Below are 13,906 nucleotides of genomic sequence, written 5' to 3'. Positions count from 1 at the left end.
TTTCTGGCATCATAGACTGTCCATGTCCCCTTGCATTTTCTACCAAAGTCACCTGAGGGGTTGTCTTCACTGCAGAGTTTACTTGTTATCTACACTCAAATTAACTCCTCCCAAGTTAGTCTAGTTTGAGTAAGAGGGCCACACCATAAAATAGTACTCCAGCTACACAGATTGGTTTTGTTATCAAATGACAAGTTGTACTAATTCAAACTTTAGCCTTTAGCCACAGTGGGCCAGCCAACTTGAGTTAAAAACACCATCCCATTCGAGTTTAGGGGTTTTGTGTGTGGATGAGACTCAGCTGAAGGGCAATTCAGGTTCCTTATAATGTGAAGACAAGTCCTTAATCTCCTTCCTTCCTGTTTCTTTTGTTGCATGCTGAGTGTTGACAATGATGATCAGAAAAAGGAATTTAAAAAGATGTTTAAATAAAAAAGGAACCTGTACACAACGTTACAGAAATCTGTTCCAAACTACAAAACATCCCAAAAGTTCCAGGATCCATTATTTTACTTTATTGAATATCTTGCTGTGCACATTTCAGTGTGACATCTTAAATCTCCCTCCTACAGAGTGTTTTAGCAGCAATGCCTGGGCCGAGTGCATGTGCAGTGAGGATTCTTTAAATAATGCACACTGAACATATGCAGAAATTATTTTTCAATGCTTAGAGTGTTGTTATTTATAATTTCTCCGCAAGCCTCAAAAAGTACAGACTCCTTTTTAAAGATTATGTCAGCACCAAATGTAGGATTATATATTATTGCTGCAACCCTTTAAAAAAAAAGGCAGATAACTTTTTCTCCTAGTGAAAATTATATTGTTGCCACTGGCTTCAAATGCAAAAACAGTTAGAAGGCTTTTGCTCTAATTTCCAGAAATATTTATCTTTGGGAAACCATGCATGAAAATTTTCAATGCAACAGATAATTCCACCCCCAAGTTAAAATTATGTTAAAAGAGCGTTATAATAAAAAAGAAAACTCTTTTTGCAACCATTTAAGTGTGGTTCTGCTCTGAAAAATAGCATTGTGGAGGTCTGCATTTGTCTCTGTGACAGGGCACTATTAGTAGGACCCTGGTCACTGAGGCTGCAGCAGCACTGGGAAGAGTGCAGGTTAATTTAAACCAATTAACCAGTTTCTGTTAGGTATTTCTGACTCCTGGGTGGCAATTGCTGGGCTAATGAAGGAATTGGCTCAGTAATTGGGAAGCTATAAAGTAGAGGAACAGGAAGAAGGAGATGCTCAGATCAAGAGTCTGGGCTGAGGAGAGAAGGCTGTGTGGAAGTCTCCTCCTGCTGTACACATGCAGTATGTTCTGTTATTTTATGTAAGTAAAGAACAAATACACACAGTGAAAAGTGACAACCTGGTGCATATGTGGTTGAGATCAAGAAACAAGCCAGACAATGAGGCACACTGAGTAGCAACGGAGGCTTCCTGTGACAGTCTCATTTGATATCTATATAAAAAACACTCAGTTTACAAGTAAAACCTTAATTTCTAGCTGCCATCCCTGCAAATCCAACCTGAGATCTGAAATCTAAGATGGGTTCTTTCCTTCTCATGTATCTTCACCAATTATAAAGGTTCAGCAAATAAAATGATGCCTTGCGTGACATCTGTTGAACCCCATTGTCTCCCAGTTATCACTCGGAGTATGTCTGTACTGCAATCCCGGGTTGTGATGGGATCTCTAGTAGACATGCCCAAGCTAGCTTTACTCTAGCTAGCTCCTGTACTGGAGTAGTGAAGCAGCAGGAGTGCATGCTTCAACATGGGCTCTACCAGCCTGCCCAGAATCCTGGGTAATTGGTACGGGGCTAGCTTGTGCTAAAGTGTGTGCTGTCACAGCTTCACTGCGCCAGTACTCAAGCTAGCTATACAGAGAGCAGACCTGTTGAGTGCTACTTTTAACACCACTTTTCAGTGTAGAACTGCACTCTCTACTGCTGCCCGTTCTATAAAACCACATACTCTGTTTTCCACTAATAGGTATTAAAACAATGCATGAGTGCTGCTCTTCAGATCTATGTCAACACACTCAAATAAATTGTTAATTTAAACTTTGGTAAGTGGCACACCTTAACAATCTCCAGGTTTCCAGTTTGCAGTTCACTGAAGGACTAACTACTAAGGTTATGCATCTTCTTGGAGTAGGGATGCTATTTCTGACAACATGCTCAGCCCCAGTGAAGGCTGGTCAATTGGGGATTGCCATGTTACACTCCCTCAATCTAGGTGTTTACTAAAGCTATGAAATAGCCTTGTTATAGAATCATAGATTCGTAAGACTAGAAAGGTCCTTGAGAGGTCTTCTAGTCCAGTCCCCTACACTCAAGGCAGGACTAAGTATTATCTGTTTGTTTCTTTTGGGGTACTGCTGCTTCTCCTGAGATTGATGGTGTGGGGGAAGTGACAGTTGCCGATCTGCAATGAGCTTAGGAATCTTTGGCACATTCATCTGTCACTTCATTTGGCAGATTTCACAAATACTAATTGTCTATGCTCTAGAGCAAGGGTCGGCAACCTTCGGCAAGTGGCCCATCAGGGTAATCTGCTGGCGGGCCGCGAGACATTTTGTTTATGTTGGCCGTCCGCAGGCATGGCCCCCTGCAGCTCCCAGTGGCCACGATTCGCTGTTCCCAGCCAGTGGGAGCTGTGGGAAGCCGCAGGGATGTTCTGGCCACCGCTTCCCGCAGCTTCCATTGACCAGGAACGGTGAATCATGGGCACTGGGAGCTGCGGGGGGACATGTTTGCGGACATCAATGTAAACAAAATGTCTTGCAGCCTGCCAGCGGATTACCCTGATGTGCTGCATTCCAAAGGTTGCCGAACCATGCTCTAGAGAATCAGGAATGAGCTAACGTGGAAGTGAATTGCTTCCTTCTACATTAGTTCCTATGATTGTGTTCCCCAGTAAGTGTCATGAAGAGAAGGTTTGGTGATGCTGCCTGCACAGCAGAGGGCCTGTAGATAAACATTGTCTTCCACATAACCAGTCTCTTTTATTTCTAGTACAATTTTTCCACAAAAATATTAGGAAATACAACTTAGAAACTGTGGGAGGAATGCTAATGAGGTTGCTATTTGTCAAACATTTATCTTTAGTCATCAAAGGAGGATTCAACACTATCTTTTTAATTGTGAAATTATGGTAATTACCCAAAAGGGATAGAAGGAAAGTTTACGTTTATATGTTAACTCCACTTCCTCTGTTCTGCACATTGCAAATAATTAAGATTTAGAGCCTGATTGCATCTGATTGTAAAGATTTGATACTATTTTCAGTCCCCTAAAATGAGGATGCTTAAAAATCTCAATAATGCATGATATAGTTTAATTATTAATCACCAATAACAGAACCTTAAAATAAAACTACCCACTGTGTGGTCTGTTGATGTAGTCAAGCCATGGATCATGGCTCTATAAGCCTTTTATTACTAAACTTTTGCTCAACCTTATGACTCAGAATCCCTTTATTAACAAAACGGAATATATAATTTTACAGATTAAAAAAAAACTGAGTGCCTGTGAAGGATGATTAACTGACAACTCTGGAGACTGAAGTCTTCTATTCATGGGACAGGTACTTCATTATCAGTGGCATCACTGCCCCTCAGTTTAACAGCACGCATACCTCTGAGGGACCTTCACTAGAAGTAAGAGAAGAGTCCAATGTCTAAGTCCATTCAAGTTGCAAGAGACTATATGAATTTTGTTTGTGATGCTGAGATTTGTAACTTTGTGGTATCTGCAGTCTACTATCTGGACAAAGACTAGTACATTTTTAACAGTGAAGTTAATTAACCACAGGAATTGCTAGGGATATGATAGATTCTCCATCACACCAATCGTTAAGTAAAGACCAGATATATTTTTAAAGATATACTCTAGCCCAAATAGAAGTTATGAACATGATACAGAAATTACTGGGTGAGGTTCCAAGGCCTTTGCTAAGCAGGAAGTCAGACTTGATGATCATAATGGTCCCTTCTGGCCTTAAATTCTATGAATCTTATTTAACATAAGCCATGGAGTATTTATCAGTTGGTGTCAACTTTGAGTGACTTCTGCCCTGTGCAGGATTTGAACTTCTAACCCACAGGTCAAAGTCAATGTAGCTAATTGTCTTCATCCTAATCCAGTTAGTGACCCAATGCAAAGTTAGATTGTCTGTTTCTGTTTTTAAAGAGCTGTATAAAACATATATTTGCAAAACTTTATTTTCAAAATATGCCCACAGGAGTATAATAATAGTCAAGTGTGTATGACTTTTTATTTGAAATACCATAATAACAAAAATACGTCAATAATAGGGATTTTAATATTTAACACAAACTCTGGTGATTAAAGTAGACATGACCTGAATAGTCCTATAAAATGTATTCAATGCAGTATTTTCACAGTATATTATAATTTATACTGTCATGCTGAAGAATAAAAAAAGATGCACTAAAGAATGGTCCAGATTTTGCAGCTGTTTAATGCTAAGGATTATACTTAAGAAAACCGTAGCAAATGGAATTCTGTATCAAATCTGCACCTGCATATACTCTATTTTGTTATACTTCAACTACTTTGGTTTCAGAACAAAAACTGGTTTTATTCTCATGTGACACAAAGACTAGATCAGATCTTGGATGTGCAAATATTCAGATGAGATTAATAAATCCATCATCACTGAGAAGCGGATTTTAAAAAAACAGGAATGTCATGATGAGAATGGTGTCACTAGCTTCACTTCAGCTGAAGCAATTCAGTTACAGCAAGGCTTTCTGTACTGGTTTAGTTTTGCCAAGACAAATACTATCAGTTCAAAATGTATAGTGCATAAAATTAAATATGTACATCTCTAGTATGGGCTGAACTGACTGCTACTGACAATGAGATATTGTGTCCTGTGTTGTTGAAAACAAACTGTATAGGGGGCTGGGCTTACTGATGCTCTAGTGGTCAGGTCTCTGGGCCTCCACTTTTCCACATCTCCGGTGCCTCTCACCAGCAACTGCTCCAATACTTTTATGGCCTGCCGTCTGGGTGGGTCATCAGTTTAGATTGTCTCCTTTTGGGGAAACAGTCCATAGAAATATAGGGAGTCTCACCCCCTCATAACAGGAAAGGTCTTTAGCTTACCTCCAGACCTCTGCAGGTGGCTTGCCCTAACCAACACTCTCAGCATCTCTATTCCCTCCTTATGTTGGAGAGGAGGGGTGGAAAGGGAGTTTATGCCCCTCTGCAACAAGGGTGGTAAGTAGGGGAGCCCAGGCCTACCCACTCCACCGAGTTCCAACCCAGGATCCTCTGAGAGGCAACAATATCAAATGCCCTGGAGTGCCTCATGGCTGCCCCCAGGCTACTTCCTACCATTTGCCTCTCCTCAAAGTCAGACATAAGATAGCAAAAAACAACACCCCCCCAAAAAAAGCACCTAAACCTTCAGCCCAGCTGGGCTCAGCTTCTAACCCCTTCTTTGCAGTGTGGGCTTCTGTGGCATCCTTGTTCAGTATCTGTCCTCCTACCCTGTCTTCCCTGTCTGAGCTGTCTAAATCCCTTTTAAGCTCCTCCTCCTGTTGGAGCAGGCTCTGCAAGTTCAGGCAGGGCAGAGCTTCTCCTTAACCTCTGCAGTTCCAGTATGGGGTTTATACACCCCATCACACACCTCCCCCTGAAGCCAGGGCTGGGGTACTACCCTGCAATCCTTGTTCTCCCCTTCATATGAGAAAAGTCTGCATTCTAATCTTCCTTCCCTCCTCAGTGGAATACTTGGAAGCTCTAGCGTTACAGGGAGAGGTACCATCGCATAATCCTAGGGTTGGCATCTTTCATTGAGTTAAGCCATTGGACTGGAGCATGATTTTGCACTAGGAGAAAAGAATTCCCCAATAAAATCTTAAGGTGCCTATGGTTCACTTCACCACCAGGGCCTCCTTCTCAAAGATAGAGTAGGGCACTTTTGAGGTAACAATTTCCTACAAAGAGAGAAGATGGATTGTTCTTCCCCGTTGAAGTCTTGAGAAAATGTGCCCCCAAAATCCATATCAGTAGTGTCAGTCTGCAGGATGAACTTCTTGAAAAGGTATTGTGGCCAAGGCTTGGACTTTGCCAACCAATGGCTGTAATTGTCAGCCCCCTACCATATGGCTCAGATAAGTCACTTCCTGGTTGGCCATTCTACATTTGGTGGGGTTGGCCATTAATCCTGTCTCCTTGAGGGCTTTCAGGACTGCAGTGATGTCCCTTAGGTGGTTGTTCCAATCATAGCTGTAAATGATGATACCATCAATATACATTACAACATATTGCCTATAAGATTGGAGTATAAGAACATAAGCATGGCCATACTGGGTCAGACCAAAGGTCCATCTAGCCCAGTATCCTCTCTTCCGACAGTAGCCAATGCCAGGTGTCCCAGAGGGAATGAACAGAACAGGGAATCAAGTGATCCATCCCCTGTCGCCCATTCCCAGCTTCTGGCAAACAGAGGCTACGGACACCATCCCTGCCTATCCTGGCTAATAGCCATTGATGGACCTATCCTCCATGAATTTATCTAGTTCTTCTTTGAACCCTGTTATAGTCTTGGCCTTCACAACAGTCTCTGGCAAAGAGTTCCACAGGTTGACTGTTCGTTGTGTGAAGAAATACTTCCTTTTGTTCGTTTTAAACCTGCTGCCTGTAAATTTCATTTAGTGACCCCTAGTTCTTGTGTTATGAGAAGGAGTAATTAACACTTCCTTATCTACTTTCTTCACACCAGTCATGATTTTATAGACCTCAATCATGTTCCCCCTTAGTTATCTCTTTTCCAAACTGAAAAGTCCCAGTCTTATTAATTTCTCCTCATATGGAAGCCATTCCATACCCTAATAATTTTTGTTGCCCTTTTGCTGAACTTATATATATTTTTTGCGATTGGGTGACCACTTCTGCATGCAGTATTCAAGATGTGGGTGTACCATGGATTTATATAGACACAATATTAATATTTTATGTCTTCTTATCTATCCCTTTCCTAATGATGCCCAACAGTCTGTTCACTTTTTTGACTGCCACTGCACACTGAGTGGATATTTTCAGAAAACTATCCACAATGACTCCAAGATCTTTTTCTCGAGTGGTAACAGCTAATTTAGACCTCATCATTTTATACGAATAGTTGGGATTATGTTTTCCAATGTGCATTACTTTGCATTTATCAACATTGATACCCGGTCCATCAGGCATTGGAAGGTGGCTACTGTCAGATGACATAGCCTTGAACTGGTAGAGGCCAAATGGTGGAAAATGCTGTCTTTTCCTCATGACTCAGTTATTAAATGAATCCCCTGTGTCAGGTCAAGAGTGGACATATATTTGGCATCTTCTAGCCTCTCCAGCAACTCATCCACTCTAGTCATAGGATACATGTTGAATTTTGGTATTGCATTCACTTTCTGAAAACTGATGCAAAATCATGTTGACCCATCAGATTTTGGGATGAGTATAATGGGAATCCTCCATTCACTATGGGTAAGGCTATGTTTTAGTCACGGATATTTTTAGTAAAAGTCATGAACAGATCACAGACAGTAAATAAAAGTTCATGGCCTGTAACCTGTCCATGATTTGTACTATACCCCGACTAAATCTTGGGAGTGCCACGGGTGGTTGTGGGCAGGCCACTGGTGCTTGGGGGGGATGGCCCAAGGGTGCCGCAGGTGCTTGTGGGGAGTTGTCCAGGGGGTGCTGTGGATGCTCAGGGGGACGGTCCAGGCGGTGCCACTGATGCTCGGGGGGATGGTCTGGGGGGTGCCGCAGGTGCTTGTGGGGAGTTGTCCAGGGGGTGCTGTGGATGCTCAGGGGGACGGTCCAGGCGGTGCCACAGATGCTCGGGGGGATGGTCTGGGGGGTGCCGCAGGTGCTTGTGGGGAGTTGTCCAGGGGGTGCTGTGGATGCTCAGGGGGACGGTCCAGGCGGTGCCACAGATGCTCGGGGGGATGGTCTGGGGGGTGCCGCAGGCACTCGGGAGGAGAGGAGGGCAGAATCCGTGACTTCCGTGACCTCTGTGAAAACCTCGCAGCCTTAACTATGGGAAGTCTTGACTGCCCCAACGTCCACCATGGCCTCTAGTTCTTTGCGGACTGTCTCCCACATATTCTATGGGAGGGCCTGTAGATTTTCACAGACCATTTTTTCTGGCTCAGTGTCCACATGATGGTAGGCTAGGTCGAATCGTCTTGGCAATCTTGAGAACACAGAGGGGAAGGCTTCAATTACCCATCGTAATTTGTTGTTTTTGTCTTATCTGTACTACTCTATATACTATACACTGAAATGTAAGTACAATATTTATATTCCAATCAATTTATTTTATAATTCTATGATAAAAATGAGAAAGTCAGCAATTCTTTAGTAATAGTGTGCTGTGACACTTTTGTATTTTCATGTCTGATAAGCAAGTAGTTATTAAGTTAGGTGAAACTTGGGGTATGCAAACAAATCAGGATAAGGGTACAGTAGTCTGGAAAGCTTGAGAGCTACTGCTTTAGTCCATCTTATGAGAAGAATTCAATGGCCTGTGTGTACAGGGGTCAGGTTGGAAAGTTATGTGGTCCTTTCTGGCTTGGAATCTATGAATCCTCCTGTTTATTCTTTTCTTTTACAACCCACGGAGAGAATAGGAAGCTCTGCATTGCTCAGAATACTTGTAGCTCTGTATTAAGACAATGACTATAATCACATCTCATGCTTCAAGGCATTGGCCAGTCGCCTTCAGGTGTCAAAAAAGAATTATTTTCCCCCAGTGCACAGTTGGCAAGCTGTGTGGTGGGTTTTTTTCACCTTCCTCTGAACAATCCAAAAAAGGCCACTACTGGGGACAGGAAACCAGATGGGGTGGACCAGTGCTCTGAGATGGTACAAGGAAACCATTTTCTCAGATGTTTTGCTGATGTCTTGTTCACATGCTCAGGGTCATACTGATTGCCAGATTTGGGGCTGCGAAGGAATTTCCCCCCAAATCAAATAGGCTTGGGATTTTTTGCCTTCACCTGCAGCATGAGGCATGCATTGCTTGCAAGGATCCTCTGAACATACCTTACCTCATCAATTGCCTGCCATTGCAGGGGCCTCAGGCACTAGTGATATTTCAGTCTGTTCTGTGCTCTGCCTGTGAGACACAGCAATTTAGTTTTTCTGAGGACTGCAATGCTTCCGTCTAACCTAAGTTATTGGGCTCAATACATTTCACCCAGAAACTCCAGTAATAGCCTCTGTTATACAGGAGGTCAGGCTTGATGATCTAATGATCTGTTGGCTTTAAATGCTATAAAACTATTATAAAAATAAGTCAGTCACACCATTCACTGATCTGCCTCTTAATCTCAACTGGAAAATTCAAATTGTTTTTGACATGAGTCATTTACTTCATTCTGTGAATTCATGTGCTAACATTTCTTATCACATTGAGACTGAAATGAGAAAAATTCTTGTACCATGACATACAAAATGACACATGAATTAAAAAACTTTTTAAAACCCAAATCCTATTCACTCCCTCTGATACATCTTCCAGTGCATCTTGTCTTCTCTGCCTTTTAAATTGAGACCTCATTGGGGCAGTGACCCTCTTTATATCTATAGCACCAACTACATTGTTGGTGGTGAATTAGTATTTAATAATATCTCTTTATATAGTGGTTTACATCTGTAGATCTCCAAGCACTTTATAAAGAAGATAATAGATTCATAGATACTAAGGTCAGAAGGGACCATTCTGATCATCTAGTCCGACCTCCTGCACAGCGCAGGCCACAGAATCTCACCCACCCACTCCTACGAAAAACCTCACCTATGTCTGAGCTATTGAAGTCCTCAAATCGTGGTTTAAAGACTTCAAGGAGCACAGAATCCTCCCTCAAGTGTCCCGTGCCCCATGCTACAGAAGAAGGCGAAAAACCTCCAGGGCCTCTCCAATCTGCCCTGGAGGAAAATTCCTTCCCAACCCCAAATATGGCGATCAGCTAAACCCTGAGCATATGGGCAAGATTCACCAGCCAGATACTACAGAAAATCCTTTCCTGGGTAACTCAGATCCCATCCATCTAATATCCCATCTCAGGGGATTAGGCCTATTTACCCTGAATATTTAAAGATCAATTACTTACCAAAATCACATTATCCCATCATACCATCTCCTCCATAAACTTATCGAGTAGAATCTTAAAACCAGATAGATCTTTGCCCCCCACTACTTCCCTTGGAAGGCTATTCCAAAACTTCAATCCTCTGATGGTTAGAAACCTTTGTCTAATTTCAAGTCTAAACTTCCTGGGGGCCAGTTTATACTCATTTGTTCTTGTGTCCACATTGGTGCTGAGCTTAATTAATTCCTCTCCCTCTCCTGTATTTATCCCTCTGATATATTTATAGAGGGCAATCATATCTCCCCTCAACCTTCTTTTAGTTAGGCTAAACAAGCTAAGCTCCTTAAGTCTCCTTTCATAAGACACGTTTTCCATTCCTCGGATCATCCTAGTAGCCCTTCTCTGTACCTGCTCCAGTTTGAATTCATCCTTTTTAAACATGGGAGACCAGAACTGCACACAGTATTCTAGGTGAGGTCTCACCAGTGCCTTGTATAATGGTACTAAAACCTGCTTATCCCTACTGGAAATGCCTCTCCTGAGGCATCCCAAAACCGCATTAGCTTTTTTCACAGCCATATCACATTGGCAGCTCATAGTCATCCTATGATTAACCAATACTCCAAGGTCCTTCTCCTCTTCTGTTACTTCTAATTGATGTGTCCCCAACTTATAACTAAAATTCTTGTTATTAATCCCTAAATGCATAACCTTACACTTCTCACTATTCAATTTCATCCTATTACTATTACTCCAGTTTACAAGGTCATCCAGATCCTCCTGTATAATATCCCGATCCTTCTCCGAATTGGCAATACCTCCCAGCTTTGTATCATCTGCAAACTTTATTAGCACACTCCCACTTTTTGTGCCAAGGTCAGTAATAAAAAGATTAAATAAGATTGGTCCCAAAACCGATCCCTGAGGAACTCCACTGGTAACCTCTCTCCAAACTCACAGTTCGCCTTTCAGTAGGACCCGTTGCAGTCTTCCCTTTAACCAATTCCTTATCCACCTTTTGATGTTCATATTGATCCCCATCTTCTCCAATTTAACTAATAATTCCCCATGTGGCACGGTATCAAATGCCTTACTGAAATCTAGGTAAATTAGATCCACTGCATTTCCTTTATCTAAAAAATCTGTTACTTTTTCAAAAAAGGAGATTAGTTTGGTTTGGCACGATCTACCTTTTGTAAAACCATGTTGTATTTTGTCCCATTTGCCTTTGACTTCAATGTCCTTAACTAATTTCTCCTTCAAAATTTTTTCCAGGACCTTGCATACTACAGATGTCAAACTAACTGGCCTGTAGTTACCCGGATCACTTTTTTTCCCTTTCTTAAAAATAGGAACTATATTAGCAAGATAAGTATCATTATCCCCATTTTATGGAGGTGTGATTGGGTTTACAGACCCCACACTAAGGTAAAAGGAGTGGTGGAACCGTACTGGCCAGAAAGGCCCCACTCTTCAGCAATGCAATCCAGGGATGCTCCCTACGGAGGACCTAAAAAAAGGGAGCTCTGGCAGTCTGCCTGGGGGGGGTGGGGGAGCACGGAGGAGAGATGCGCTGCAAGAATGTAGACAGGCTGTGGTCACTAAGGCAGAGCACTCTACAGGGAAGGACCAGGACTGTGAGTAAGAATTGGCCAGGATCACCCTTCCCCCTGACTAAGGGGAGACAGTTGGACTCTGAAGGTAAGCTGGGAAGCATTCCCTACCCCAGCTGGAGCCCTGAACTACTGAGACTGAAGGGAATCAGGGAAGGTAGAAAGTGGCCCTGTGGAGGCTGATCTGGAATGGCAGCCAGAAGGGACTAAGCGACCCCTTGCCTCTCTCCCCTTGGGACATGGCCTGGACCTGGTGGAGAGGGAGGCCGCAGGCCCCCTATCCTTCTCCTCTTCCCTTGGCCTCCTGAGAGATCCCAGAGGACTTCAGGGCAGCCACAAACTGTAGCTTGGCCACCAGGCCCCCGGACTGCCCAAAGGAGCCTCCTCAGTTCTCAGAGAGACTTTTCAGCCATGGCCTGAGCATTAGGCCTGCTGGCCCCAAAGCAAAGACTGCTATGTAAGGGTTAACTGAGGCAGCTGAAAATGAAATGCAGGTCTCTAGACTTCCAGTCAAGTGTTTGTTCTGTCATAGAATTTTAGAGTACATTGGAAAAACAAAATTCCTGATTAATAAAAAGTGGGGCTGATAAATGAAAGTGCACATGTGAAAAGTTTTCAATATGCACATATATAGTTCTACAGAGCCAGCAAGAAGAGCGAAAGGGCAGAAGAAATAAGCTACTAGAGGATGAGCTGCTCAAGAGACAAAGTTGTAGTTTTAATTGATGAACCTAACACTCTCGGGGGGAGAGGAAGAAACTCTTAATTAGCAACATAAGAATAGATGTTGGAGAGCAAGACACAGATTTTTCCCCCCTTGATTTAGTTGAGCTTGCTGTTTCTAATGCTGAAACAATTTTTGGTGCATTCTTTTTAACAGTTCGCAGATATCATTCCATAGAACATTTTTAGAAGGAGAGATTGATATAATTTGTCTCTGATGGAACTTTTGTTACTCTGGGCAGGGAATCTAAAGTATCTGCCAAACTCCTTACACATTTTCTGAAAATTTTGGCTTGGCATTATCTATCTGAATCATCGATTGGAGTTAACTATAGGAAACACTGTTGATGAAGTGGCAGACATCAATCATTTTCAGATTTTAATAGCCTCTATATTCATTCTGCCATTCTCACACAAAGAATAAAACAGAATTAGCATTTTGTTATAAGCCTCTATCAGTTCAGTGGTTAACAGTTGGCACAAATTTGGGTACCAGATGGGTGACTTTAAGTTGCAGAACAGTAAAGGCTGTTTGGATACAATATCCTGCATTGCATTAACATCTCACTGAAACATCAGAGGATCCATGTTGCAACAAGACATGAAGTTTTATTCTTGGGTCGGGAAAGAGGCTTCCATAAAAACTCTTAACATCTAGAACTAACTCATGTTTGGGAATTAATTTGCTTTTCCGTAGAACTGTGAGGAGGTGTGGGACAGACTGGGTCAGGCTATTGGTTACAGCATATGGAGTCCAGACCTCTGGTGGTTAATTAAAATTATACTAGTTATTAAAGGTATTAGGTATTAAAGGTGCTGAGCCCTTCCTGCTGGATGGTAAGTTCTCATAACTCTTGTTGGCTTGAATGGGGGTTGATGGTATTCTATATCTTGCAGGACCAGTTCTAAAGCAGTGAGTGATGGTTCGGATCCTATAGCCAGTTGTTAAAGGAAAGATTGTCATTTGCCCTTTTGCAGCTGCTTTGCTTATGAGGGGTGGGGTGGGCTTCTCTTTGGAGGGGTAAAGATGATGGCAGTCAAATTAATTGTTAGTAGGTTTACAACTATTACTACTGGGATGTGGCCCATCTTGTGAGCTGGCACAAGAGACTAGAGGAGGGGTAGGACGCTCTCTTTACATTCTTGCACTGGTGTGTCCATACCACCCCTTCCTGCACACCAGAAGAAGCAGGCTGCACAGATCCACAGTGGGGAATGGGATGGGAGAGTGCAAGGAGTCGGTGGAGCTTTGACTCCACTTCCCACCCCCCAAATCTGCCCAGTGACATTCTTATGTCAACACATTAGGGAGTGCACTCTGTGGGTACATATACACTGCAGCCATGATGTGATTTGCAGGTTTTTGTAGACACACAAATATGTATGTACTGAGGAAGATCAGGCAGGCTTGCACAGCCTACACTGAAGTCCATGCCATG

The 13,906-nt window shown here is 42.6% G+C and overlaps 1 protein-coding gene across 6 annotated transcripts in view; it reads left to right on the top strand.

The window, feature by feature from the left end:
* PRKN (parkin RBR E3 ubiquitin protein ligase) overlaps positions 1-13,906 on the top strand; it is a 1,277,841-nt gene that overhangs the window by 390,622 nt on the left and 873,313 nt on the right. The window lies entirely within an intron of this gene.

Source organism: Dermochelys coriacea, chromosome 3 (genome assembly GCF_009764565.3).
Source record: "Dermochelys coriacea isolate rDerCor1 chromosome 3, rDerCor1.pri.v4, whole genome shotgun sequence".
Taxonomy (NCBI): Eukaryota; Metazoa; Chordata; order Testudines; family Dermochelyidae; genus Dermochelys; species Dermochelys coriacea.
Note: the sequence above shows the minus strand (reverse complement) of the source record. Positions and strands in the feature narration are given on the sequence as shown.